This window comes from Lycium ferocissimum, chromosome 11 (genome assembly GCF_029784015.1).
Source record: "Lycium ferocissimum isolate CSIRO_LF1 chromosome 11, AGI_CSIRO_Lferr_CH_V1, whole genome shotgun sequence".
Classification (NCBI taxonomy): domain Eukaryota; kingdom Viridiplantae; phylum Streptophyta; class Magnoliopsida; order Solanales; family Solanaceae; genus Lycium; species Lycium ferocissimum.
Window position 1 is genome coordinate 6,536,655 of NC_081352.1, and position 9,841 is coordinate 6,546,495.

Below are 9,841 nucleotides of genomic sequence, written 5' to 3' on the forward strand. Positions count from 1 at the left end.
TCTAAATACGCGTTTTGCTATATGAAGTCTCACAAAAGGTAAGCCATAACCTACCTAAATGGCCGAACCGCAACAACAACTCACTCTTTTGCCTTGCCCTTCCACTGAAACTTAGAACCAAAGTAGTCTAAGAATAATCGAAATCTAGAATAGAAATCATGAAGAATGATACTAATATTGCTACTATTTATTTTAGGTCAATTTCAACCTTAGAAACTGGGGAAACAGGCCCACAAGGGCAAAACAGGAAATTCAAAAGCAAAATGTCAAATTAAGTACTAGGTAATCATAATCTAACTACCAAATTAAGTACTAGGTGATCATAACCCAACCACTAATTGCTAACTTAACTCCAATATTAGCCTAATTTTTTATTTCAAGTAAAACCCCCAAATTGGGTATAAACCCTAAGTCTTTGATTCTAAAATTCGATGCTAAAAATGGAAGATATATGATCAATAAGATTAGATTAGTCAAAATCTAACATAAACATCATCAATTTCCTCATACATGAGCCTAAGGAAAAGTTCATCAAAACCCTCCTTCAAATTGCATCGCTAAGGGATTGTTAAAGAGAAGGCGGAAATCTAAGATAATTGACATTAAGGAAGAGTAAAGGATTAGGAAAGATTTACCTCCAAGAATGCCTCCAAAATATCTCCAAGAACTGTTCCCCCAAGCTATAATTTCGAAATGGAAAATAACGAGGGTCTAAGGCTTATTTAAATCACACTTAATGAAATTACCAGACCCGCCACCGCCACGACGGTAGCGGGGCCACTATAGTGCCCTCAAGACCGCCATGGCAGCATGGCTAGCAATACACATAGTTGCCCCAGCGGCCATCATACCGCAACAGCAGTGCCGGTGGGACGGCTCCGGTGCCGCTAATGCGGGCACCAGGTACCAGATATCCCTAATTTTTCTAAGTCTTCAATTGAAATCCCGAGCCATTCCTAAGGCTATCTGCTCACAAACCATACACAAAGACCCATGCAAAAATACGCTACGATTGTGTTTGTGGCCTCGAAATTTCCAATGGAGGCCTCGTTGACGAAGTCAACCCTCGATGCCTTGATTCTAATTTCCCAACCCAAGTCCCGAAATGCATCTGAGTGCATTGGGAACCGAACCCAACACCCACACAAGTTCTAATTGACCATCCGAAACTCTCGGAATCGATGAAATTTCAAAAAAGGTTCGTTTACCCAAAAGTCAACTTTGGGTAAGCCTATATTTCACAAAAGTTACCCGAATCCGGTCTAGACATCTCAAGAAGCGTGCAAACATCCCCTAGGGTCAACAGTGAGCTAATCAATGCTCGGGAACGGGCGAAAATGCTCATAGGACTATAACGACCAAACAAGTCGCTACACTGTTTGTACTATTTTTAATTTTTTTTTTAGATTTTATTTGATTATTTGGATAGATTTTAGGGTACAAATGAGTTGTATTTTGTAGTACTATATGGAAAATTATGAATTATCTGTTAGGAGGGTAAAATTTAAAGATTTTTTGGGGGGAAACTTAAGATGAGGTGTCCATTTTACCCTAGGATTTGCTAATTTGGAAAATCTATATATAGAAAGTTGAGGAATTGGGAGGAGGATATTCTTTTTTTGAAATTTAAAGAGCATAGGCTAACTTGCTTCTTTTGATGCACCCCTCCTCTTGTCATTTACTTGTGAAGTCTGAATTGTCTCACGTGCATTTTTCCTCCTTGCCAACTGTTAGACCATGTTACACTTGGCATTTTATTCCCCGCTTAGGATAGCATTCATTCACCCATAATGATCTCCATAGGTTCCTACTTGTATATGTGTTTCTTTGGTGCAATTTCTGGAAATAGAACAAGTTTATGATGTCCTGGAAACTCTACTGTGGGTCTGTTGAACTTGCTTTATGCTGAGGTTATTTTGTGGACTAGAAATGGTTAAAATTGATTACAACAAACCTTGATTGAAACCTACAATGCTTGTTAAACTTACTGACCTGTTTATCTAGTATTTGCAACTGTTTTAAGTTTGGAACTAGTTTAAAATGGCTTAAAACTCTGTTGCTAAGTCCATCTTGATTACTCTCTATGACCTTTTAAGAACCATGTTTGATCCCACATCTGTGTTTGGGCTTATTTTCTTAAATTCTAAGAATGAAAATAAGCTAATTATCATTTTTTAACCATACACTTAGATAGAATTCTCTCATAATATTGACAGTTGGCTTAAAAACCTGTTAGATCAGAGATGAAATTTCACATAATGATTTTTGGGAACCTTTTTACATAGAGATATATTCATTTCTGTTGTTTCAAAGGGTGCACTGCATTTTGGACTTTTCAGAAACTTCAAGTTGATCTGAGACCAAGTGGAGACTTTTCCTGACCTGGGATATTTGTGAAAATGTTTCCTTTACTTTTCTTGGACTGTTTTGCCACATTTAAAACTGAAACCTGTTTTAAAGGCTGAAAGACTAAAAATAGTGAATGTGAAGACTGAAAATCTTTTACTTGTGCTTGAAAGGAACTTGAGAAGGGAGCTATAAGTTTGAAAATATGAAGTTGTTCCTTTTTTGTTTGTTGACTAGCTTGGTTGTTCCTTGGCCTTTACTTAGTGTCCTACCTTGTATTGATTCTCAGTGATACTGCATTTCCTGGGTCCTGTTTGGAATTGGCCTCTTTGTTTGATTAGGAAAACTATGAGAATAGTGCAGTCCTGTTTTTCTCATCTGTTGTGCATCACTGTCCTTTCTTTTTATTGCACAGTTGCTATGAATGGTCTTTGCTTGTGAATCTCCACTCCTCCCACTTGAAACTGCATAGGGCCTGTAAGACTAGTTCCCTTAGCCAACATTGGAAGACTATGTGCAGCTGAACTTTGAAAACAACTTAAGAATTGCAGTTTTGAAATCTCAAGAAACTGAATATTTTCACTGAGTGATCCTGTTTGGCACTAGTTTAGATTTTAAATTTAGGTATACCATTATATTTGTTATCACCTCTGAATTCTGTCAAAAATAAGCATGGTTTGACTGAAAGTTTGTTTGTGACTGCATTTGTGGAAACTGTACACCTATCCTTAAAAAATTGGAGTTTTGAAAAGCTTTATTTGACTAAGTGTTGCTTTTACTATTAGCCTAGACTGATCATGATTTTAAAGGATAAATTGACTTCAAAAACTATTTCCCTTCATTAAGTGTTGAACATAGTCTCATATGCATTTGCCTTGGCCTAAAAACTGTCTTATTACTCTCTTATCTTTGACTAAGTTGTTACTTGTTGTGCTTGTTTGAGTTGCTAGCTTAGAATCCATAGCTTTAAGTTGCCTATATACTTGATTTCTTGACAAAATTTGAATGCATTGAACCCTAGAATATCTGGGTAATTTCTGGGAATTTTTTAGTGTCTTTGAGTATTTAAAAGAGGTATATGTAAAGTGAAAATTAAAGGTTATATGGTGTATGTTGGGTGTATATGGAGGGTATTCCCTTTAAAGGGTTTTTCTCTCCATATGAGGGTATATCATCTAGTATACCATGTATATCACGTTTTGACACTTGGAAAATTTTATGCCTATTCCAATAGTTGCGGCAGTTGCGCCTGTTTGGTGCTCCAGGCGATATCTATTTTTGAAAAAATGTCCCTCTTGCACAATTGTTCCTTTCCCCATTAGTTTAATAATTATGGGCCTTTCCCAATTCTGTTGTAATTTAATTCGTGTCTTTAAGTTGCGTACTAATACATTGTATGCCCATTTTTATTTGTAAACACCCTATTCGCTGGTGGGTCCAACGAGGCCCACCAACTTACTTAGATCGAGTCAACCTCATTATGGACAAGCTAAGCATTTGGAGCGGACACAATTTTTTGCATTTTTATTTCTGTTGGGCTTGGTAGGCTCAACACCCTCACTTTATATTATTTATTTGATGAAATATGTTTGTTGGAACCCGTTAAAAATTGTCATGAATTTAGAGTTACCAAAAACTATTTTTGAAGATATAAAAGCTGATTTTTGATGAATGATAACGTACAAAAAATTGATTTTCGACCAAAACTGCCTTACGGATAAAAATGGACATTTCTCATGCAAATCACGACTCTTGAAAAAATAACTTGACAAATTTATGGACATTGGGACAAATTGGGACCGTACCTATGGATAATTTGGACAAAATGGACTTAGAATATGTTTTGGACTAAAGACTTAAAAAATAATGAAATGTGGTTAAAGTATGGATGATAATAGTATGCCAAAAATGATTTTATAAAAACTAAGACCTTTTTTCCTAAAAAACTCGGGTGGGCTTACGTAGTGTTCTACTTAGGTTAACGCCTTCGGGCTTTAACCTAGGTGTTCTAGTCCGAAACTCAAAATGCCCAATATTGGACAAAACTTTACTACTTTCTTAGAATATGACGTATTTTGTATGAATGACAAACTCTTTTGTTGTGAAAATATAAGCTAAAATAATTGTTTCACTATAAATAATTCATATCTACAAAGGCATACTATTAGAACCCGTAGGTCAACCGTATTTTACGGATCTTTAATATCGGGATGCCTAACACCTTCCTCGGGAGATCACCAGTGTTACACCTCGGAAATTCCCCGTTAGCGTACAATGAATAGACGCACGAGGGGCGAGACTTATACGAGGTTTGGACAAGTAAGAAATAGTATTTGATGGTCCTAATTAAGATTTCCAAAGACATTCGAGTAAAAGAAAGAAAGTTGTTAAGGAAAGCAAGTTATAAGTTGAGTGTATCGGATAAGACTTCCGAGTATTAAGTTAACAACGTGCAAATGGTACCTTGAGGAAGAGTCATAGCATCCCTTAGATGGTAATGAAGTGATAAACAAGTGTTAAGAAGGTTCCATAAGGATCGGAGATCAAACGAGTCGACGAGACAAGTTTCGGAAACCTGGGCAAACCTACGGCCAGACATACTGGCCGTATAAAAAGTATGGACCGTATGTCCAACCGTAGATCCAGCCCAGAATGACATGTTTCACTGGACCAGATCTACGGCCAAACATACGGCCAGTAGAAAACATACGGACCGTATGTTGGTTCGTAGATATCGGTCGGGACTGAACTTGAATTAATATAAGGGGCCTCTCCTCATTTCATTTTCATTTCATCTTACACCTCCACACTTCAAGAAACCCCTAGAACATTTCCATACACTTCAACCATAAGAAATTAATAGAAATCAAAGATCAACAACAAGAATTGAGGAGAATCAAGTGTATGAAACCCATTAAAAGTCATTCAAACCAAGAAATCCTAAGAGAGATGAAATAGGGTTTTGGTGCAAAAGGTGTATCACCATTCAAAGCTTATTCCTCTATCATCTACGGTAAGTTTCATGATCTTTCTATGTTGTTTGAAGTATTTATGAGTTGAAACACATGGATTGTAGAAGAGTATGGAAAATGGGTCATAAATGTGTGAATAGTGCCATTAATGAGTAGTAGTGGAATTGAATCATGAAAATGGACATGTTGAAGTTATAAATGCGTTATAAATGACATTTAGAACATGAAATAAGTATTGTATGAGAAGGAACGCGATAATGGACTTTGTTCATGGTTATGGAGAATTGTAGTGAAATTATGAATTGTGGGAAATGTAATTAGATGATGCTTATTGTTTGTGATATTGTTATTGTCGTTGTGAATGTTGGGAGTTGATATGGAATATGGAGAAAAGTAGTATAAACAAAGGAAATGCTGCCCAAATCTCTTTAGCTTTAGTAAGCTCGATCCTATAATGGTATAGCTAATGTTGATATGAATTCCTTTGAAGGTATAGACGAGCGCATTAAAGGAGAACGAGCAAGCGATAGAATAGTTAAACGACAAAGGTATGTGAGGCTAGTCCTTTCTTTATAAGGCATGAGTCCTATGGCATGAATTTCCTCTTTTATTATGAAGGTTTCATCTTCAAGAAGACTACGAGTCATTGGTCACGAATAGCCATACGAGATAAGAGATATGCTACGATTATGATAATGATAATGATAAGCTTAAGTCTAGAGATGCTATAGCTTATGATATGATGTTCCAATTAAGCCAATGAAGCTGTCCATAGCCCATTGATGTTGATCATTATTTACACTCACCTCATGCTTGTTCCTTCAAGGTGAGGCAGGATACTTATGCATGCTCCATAATGAAGTCGGGGGGTCCACGACCTTACGTCATCCCGATAGAGTATGATTATCTATGAGTCTCTATGCATGTACTATGATGACTTATGATAAGTATGTTATGATGAGCATATTATGACGAGCATATGATGATATTACACCGCGCCTATTTGGCCGGGCAGTCACCGCCAAGGCGGGCAGCTATACACCATGGCCAGATGGCATGGGCAGACACCACTAGTGGGCGGCATGAGATGATACCCCGGACGCGGGAGGCCTGGACGCGGGCTAATGCTAATGCTAATGTTATTGATTATCACACCGTACCTATATGGTTGGGCAGTTTATACATTTATGCATATATGATATGATGATGAGTATGAAAGTAAGTTAGCATGCATTACGTCTTTTATGATTCAGATTCCGCCACGTATTGCTCTCATTGATGCCTCCTTATTTCATTGATGTCTTATTATTATTATTTATGCCTTACATACTCAGTACAATATTCGTACTGACGTCCTTTTCTTCGGATGTTGTGTTCATGCCCATGTGTAGACAGGAGGTGATCCGCACTATATGAGCTAGCGGTTGATTTGAGAGCACTCCATTTTTCGGAGGTGCCGTTGATTATTCTTTTGGTACATGTATGTATATATCCATGATTGGGCACGACGGGGTCCTATGCCGTCCATATGTCTAGTACTCTAGTAGAGGCTCGTAGATGCGCAGTGTGGGTAGTATGGTCCCATAGTCTTTATGTATATGCATGTACATATATTTATATTTTGGATAGCCGAAGGGCTTATGTTTATAAAAGTAAATATGTTTCAAATGTTAATAAATTCTTATGATTATGAGCATATGTTATGAGTGAGAGCAGATGAGTAGTAGAATGAGCGGTGTTCGGTGGTTAGCCCTGATACCCGTCATGGCCCGTCCGGGTCGGTCGATGTAAGGGCATTAGAGGGTTTGGGCCCTAGGAAGTGTCTACGAGCCGTGTTTAGTAGAGTCTTATTTATGGTGTGTTGCGCGCCACGCTAATAAACAGGAGGCTACAGGGCATTTAGGAAAAATGATCATCCTTCTTCTTATGAGATCGTGCGATAGAGCCGTGCATAAGCTTTTATCCTCCCTAATAGTATGTTGTGATTTCAGAAATGCCGCCAAAAGGAAATGCCAAAACAGCCTAGAAAGGCAAGACTACGACAAAGAGGCGGGCAGAAAGAGAGCCGCCTATGAATGTAGATAAGGATGAATCACATGATGAGGCTCCATCTAATGCCTCCACTACTCCGCCTATTACTTGCACAAGAAGGGGCTTCTTACCTCCGCCTCCCATGCCTCAGCCCACTCCATCGCGGTCAACAAATGACCGAGGCCTATTTATTGACACAGCTAGTTGCCGCCAGTGCACAACGGAAAAATGGGCCCAAGTGATCGTTCATATAGTACTAGAGCCCGTGGACTTATGAGTTTGAATCCTCCCCGAATTTTTGGTCAAAGCGATGAAGACCATAAGGCTTTATTGATGAGACGCTAAGAACATTGTGGATTATTCATGCTTCCGAGAGTCGAATCGCTGGAGTTGGCATCACATAGACTCGGACGATGTGGCGGTTTTATGGTATAATAATTGATAGCATCGAGGCAAGAGAATGCGCCTCCTCCCGTATGACAGAATTTATTGATGCCTTCATTCGCCACTACTTGCCACCCGAGGTTCGCCGAGCTAGAGCGGATAGATTTTAAAATTTGAAGCAAGGAAACATGAGCACCCGAGAGTACAGCCTTCAATTTAATTCTTTGGCTAGAGATACTCCTACTATGGTGGCCGACATGGGCGATAGGGTGCATAGATTTGTGAGTGGCTTAGGGCCACATTTATTCAAAGATTGTTTGACGGCTTCATTGCAAGATGGGATGGATATTTCCCGCATTCAAGCCCATGCCCAAAATCTTGAAGGGCAACAACCTCCGCAAAGGGGTGATCGTGATGTTGATAGGTGTGCAAAAGTGGTTAGATCTACGGGCAATGGCAATGATTATAGAGGGGGATCAAGGCAGACACATTCCCGATACTCAGGCCAGTCAGTGACGAGTGCACCTCCCCGATTTACATGTAGAAAATTTGATCGCTCCTTCCGTTCAGGACAGGGTCAGGGCTCGAGGGCCCCAGGTTCACAGTTTGGGGGAGACTATAGTCAGAGGAGACCTCCAGTACCGCGATGCAACAGAAGGTGATAGATTACATTCTGGTTAGTGCCGGTGGTTCGTATGCTTGTTAGGTTTCGTGGTCGCAGGGCATATGATAAGAGATTGCCTGCCGACGAGCGGCGCAGTTGGGGTCCGAGCCCCAGCGGTGATCGCCGGCTGGTTCTTCATCGCGTCCGACATGACAGTACTCCCCGCATTCCAGCAGGCCGAGGCAGAGGCCGAGGGGGGAGCATCTACTTCGTGTGCCACACACACCCCGCTTATATGCCTTATCTAGATGATGTGATCCCGAGTCCTCCGCATGTGGTTGGTGTACATTGACGGTGTTCTTTATGATGTGTATGCATTGGATAGATCCGAGTTCTACGTTATCATATATTACCTCCCCTATGTTGCTAATCAGTGGTTCCCGACCAATTAAACCCTTTGAGGTGCCTACTCCGATTGGTGATCCCGTGATAGCTAAACAAGTGAATAAAGGTTGTATAATTGTGATATGTGATCGCCAAACCAAAGTTGATTTAGTTGAGCTGGAAATGCTAGACTTTGATGTTATAATGGGTATGGATTGGTTGGCCTCATGCAATGCTAATGTTGACTGCCGAATGAAATTAGTTCGCTTCCAATTTTCGAGAGAACCCGTGCTTGAATGGAGAGGTAATACGGCAACTCCAAGGGGTAGGTTTATTTCCTACCTTAAGGCAAGAAAGATGATAGCCAAGGGCTATATTTATCATCTAGTCCGAGTTCATGATATGGAAGCAAAGTCACCAACATTTTAATCTGTTCCGGTAGTAAATGAGTTTTCGGATGTATTTTCAGATGAACTTCCAGGCCTTCCTCCAGAAAGGGAAATTGATTTCGCCATTGATGTGTTACCGGGTACTAAGCCTATTTCTATTCCTCCCTACCGAATGGCTCCTTGCAATTGAAAAAGAGCCGAAAGCCCGCCAGAAAGATTTGAGAAGGTGTTTATTAGGCCTGGCCCATTACTGTGGGGAGCACCAAAGATTATTTGTGAGAAAGAAAGTGTTACACCTCGCATTTTATGCGTAGTCGGAAAAATTGGAAACCATTCGGGATGGTAAGAAATAAGGCTTTAATTGGATCCTACTTAATGTGCATATGATGTTTAAGTAAATATCGACGCGGAAATATTAAGGAAGGTTAAGTGGCAAAATTGGAATTTTCAGTAAATTAGTCCCGTGAATTTCCAAAAGCGATCCGTCATCAATTACGAAAAAAAAATGGAAAATCAAGCCCAAGAAGAGAGGGTGGCCGGCCATACCATGCCTTTGGCCCAAACCCATGTAGTGCTATGCATATGATCGATTAAATTATAAGAGGGGCTAAAGTTTCAAGAAAATTCAAGAAACATTGAACAAGAGAAAAACAAGAAAAAAAAAAAAAAAAAAGAGAGAGAGTATTCTACGGGACCATATGGAAATCACCTCCCAAAAATCTTGCTTCCAA